The following is a 4030-nucleotide window of genomic DNA, read 5'->3' as shown; positions in this document are numbered from 1 at the left end:
ACTCCTTCCTATATGAGCAACTCTTGGCTATTTCAATGAAAGAGGTGCCTTGGTTCGCGGATCTAGCTAACTATCTTGTGAGTGGTATCATTCTGGTTGAGTTCTCTTCAAACCAAAGGAAGAAGATCAAACAGGATTGTCATGACTACTATTGGGATGAACCGTACCTTTTCCCGATTTGTACGGATGGAGTGATTAGAAGATGTGTAGTGGAGGAGGAACAAGTTGAAATTATTGGGGCTTGTCATTCTTCGCTTTATGGTGGTCACCATGGTGGAGCAAAAATAGCGGCCAAAGTGTTAAGTTGCGGTTATTATTGACCCACTCTCTACAAAGATGCTAGTAATCTTGTCAAGCATTGTGATGAATGTCAAAGGGTCGGTGGAATCTCAAAGAAAAATGAAATTCCCCTCACGATTATATTGAAGATTGATATTTTCGATGTATGGGGTATTGACTTCATGGGTCCGTTTGTTAGTTCTTGTGAAAACACCTACATCTTGGTCACGGTTGGTTATGTGTCCAAATGGGTTAAGGCCGTTGATTTTCCCAACAATGAAGCGAGGAGTGTGGTGCCATTTTTGAAGAAGAACATCTTTACAAGATTAGGTGCTCCAAGGGCTATCATTAGTGATGGGGGATCGCATTTTTGCAACAAAGCTTTTGATACCTTACTCACCAAGTATGGTATCACTCATAAAGTGAAAACCCCCAATCATCCTCAAGCAAGTGGTCAAGTAGAAATCTCCAACCGGGAGATAAAGAGTATTTTTTCCAAAACAGTGAATGCCAACCGAACGGATTGGTCAAAGAAACTTGATGATGCTCTATGGGCTTATAGAACTGCTTACAAAATACCAATTGGAATGTCTCCATACCGGTTGGTATTTGGAAAAGCTTTTCATCTTTTGGTGGAACTTGAGCATAAATCCATGTGGGCTTTAAAGAAGTTACATCTTGAGTGGGATGACGCCGCCAACTTAAGGGTGGCACAATTGAATGAGCTAGATGAGTTCTGGTACCATGCATATACAAGTTTGTCCTTATACAAGGAGAAGATGAAGTATCTCCATGACAAGAACATTCGTAACAAGGAGTTTAAAGAAAGTGATCTTGTGTTGTTGTTCAATTCTTGGTTACGGATGTTTCCGGGAAAGTCAAAGTCTAAATGGAGTGGCCCGTTTGAGGTTGTGAGTGTGACACCCTTTGGTGTATTGGACTTGAAAAATAAAAATGATGAAGTGTTTAGAGTCAATGGTCACCAAGTGAAGCATTATTTGAGAAAAGTTGATGATGGTCACGTCATGGCGGTTCTTCATTTCAACTAATAATGGTAATTTGCATCATGCTGCAATGTTAAATCAGGCGTTTCTTGGGAGGCAACCCATATGTCTTTTTCTTTTTCTTTTCCTTTTTCTTTAGATAGGTCTTGTTTTGTGCTAACTGGTTTTGAAGTGTGTTGCCAGAATGAGTGTGCTTTGCAGGGACTGTGCTCAGAAAATAAATTGGCTAAGTATGGAAAAAGTGTGGAGCGCACATGTATTGTACGGAAGTGCCATAACAGAAAGAGATTTGCGGCCGCACAATTCTTGTGCGGTCCGCACAATTCTTGTGCGGTCCGCACAATTGGGAAGATAAATTTCCACACTCTCTGAGGTTTTCCTGTTAGAGAAATGGCCAAAGTTCAGCCGCACAAGGACATGTGCGGTTCGCACCAAAATCTGCGATCGCACCTAAAATTGTGCAGACCGCAGATCTTCAAAAGGAAAATGTTCTTCAGGTAAAAGAATGTAAACCGAACCTAAATTTGTGCGGCCGCACTCGTCTATTGAGCCATTGGCAAATCGTGTTAAGTATAAATAGAAGCCTTCATTCTACAGTTAAAAGTTTACATACTCTGAAAACTTAACACAAAGGCAAGCACATCACACTTATCTGTTTCACGCACCTGTCACTCGATTCATCATCATGGTTATTCCTTAGCATCATTTCATTATCGGTATGTTCAATTTATCTTTAAATTTTTTCAATTTTCTTAATTTGTTCATAAATAGTTTAGTTCTTTTTAGGCCTAATGTCAAATTCGTCATCATGTGAGCTATAATTGGTATTGGCTAACTTCCTATTTGCTATTTGGGGGATGGGTAAACTGTCTATCATGTTTAATTGCTATTACCATGTCCAATTTATGGTTAAAGTTATAAACCTAAGTTCTGCCCGATTTGTTTTTGAATTGGCAGTTGCACAAGGAATTGTGCGGTCCGCAGATTGTTAGTCTAAGGAAATTTGGTGTGAATTGATTGTGTGGACCGCACTCCAAATTGTGCGGTCCGAAGAAATTGAACCACGGTCGCAGAAAATTGTGTGCGGCCGCAAATCAACCGATTCTCTATCTTCAGAGAGTTGACATTTTTGAGCTTTCATTGTGCGGCCACAACCAAAATTGTGTGGGTCACATTTCAATTATTCGGTTGCACTTGAAATTGTGTGGACCACAGAACCACCACTGCGGCCACACTTCAAAATTTTGCGGTTCGCACAAACCCATCTGTGGCTGCACTAAAAAATGTGCGGACAGCACTTTCCCATCCTGCATATTGTCTTGATTCTACAATTGTTTGATATTCTGAACTTGAAACTTAACTGAATCCTGTTGCTATGTATTGTAGACAATGGTCAGATCTCGTGGACGCGGTGGTACATCCAAAGGGAGGGGTGAGCCCTCCCGAGGCCGAGATAGGGGTACCATAGCACTATTAGTACAAAGGGTCATAGAAAAGTGGCAACAACCAAGAGAGCCCCGGAGCCTGCTGAGTCCAGTTCATATATACCGTATAGGGAAGCATCATATGGCAACTTTGTGCAAGAGCATCCTGATGCACAATCACAGCCAAGGAAGCTCCAGGAGAGGTTCCGACTCAGAGATGAGCCTTCCACCACAGCTAGCACTTTTGAGGTTTTGGAAGATGACAGTCAGGGTTTAGATCCCTCTTCTTCACATGGCCCCGATGCACCAGCTACATTTGATGATGATGATGATGTTCCGAATGACGGTCGAGGGGGTGACACCCGAGTTGCCGGCCTTGACAGGTCGAAGAGGAAAGAAGTCCGAGAAGATAGATTTGTGAGCCTAACTGCATTTAATAGGTTCCGAGAGTGGTGGCCTCAGAGATCGCTCACACTTGAGCATCAATTTGTTTTGAAGGAATTGGATAGGTACAACCCGAATGTGGAAAGATAGTTTTTGGAGAGAAAAGGGTAGACATGGTTCACTCAAACTGTGGTGGATTCCAAGGAGCAATTAGTCTGGGAATTCTACGCTAATGCGGTGCATATCAAGAAGGGGACTAAGGTGACTAAAGTGAGGAACATAAAATTTAAATTCGATCAGACCTCACTGAACATATTTGGTGCTTGAGGATGTGGAGCCGGTACAATATTTGGAGAAGTTTGCACTAGGTGATGCAGCTTGCCCATGGATAGCTGAGATTTTGGTAGCCCAGGACCACCACCACCATGGATCACAACATGGGTTCCTATTCAATGGAATACCCTCAACTTTGAAGCTAAAGGGTGGCAGAACTTTGTGTGCAATCGAATAGACCCAAGCCAAAACAAAAACAATCTACCAATCCTGAGGGTAGATCTAGTGGCTTCCATTATGGTCGGGTACCCAATCAATATGGGTGCCATCATGTCGGTCAACATGTCTCTGGTTGGTAGGCAGGGTGATAGCTCCTAGCCGTATCCCAACACCATCACAGAGTATCTTACGGATACGGGGGTAGAGTCAAAGCCGTTTGACACAAAGGTTCTGGCGAAGAAGCTCTTCACATGGTACTCCCTGAAGGATCCGAGGAACCCAAAGAATAAGGGTCAGCCGACTACTACCGTAGGCTAGTCTGATGAGCCTTCAATGGTAGCTACAGATTTAGCTCACATGCCTACCACTGCAGTCGGGCCTTCTAGCAGTACAGCTGTCATTCCTCCACCTCTATCTTCCGGGCCGTCAGCATCAGTCCCATCCACT

The sequence above is a fragment of the Nicotiana sylvestris genome, chromosome 6 (assembly GCF_000393655.2).
Source record: "Nicotiana sylvestris chromosome 6, ASM39365v2, whole genome shotgun sequence".
NCBI lineage: Eukaryota > Viridiplantae > Streptophyta > Magnoliopsida > Solanales > Solanaceae > Nicotiana > Nicotiana sylvestris.
Note: the sequence above shows the minus strand (reverse complement) of the source record.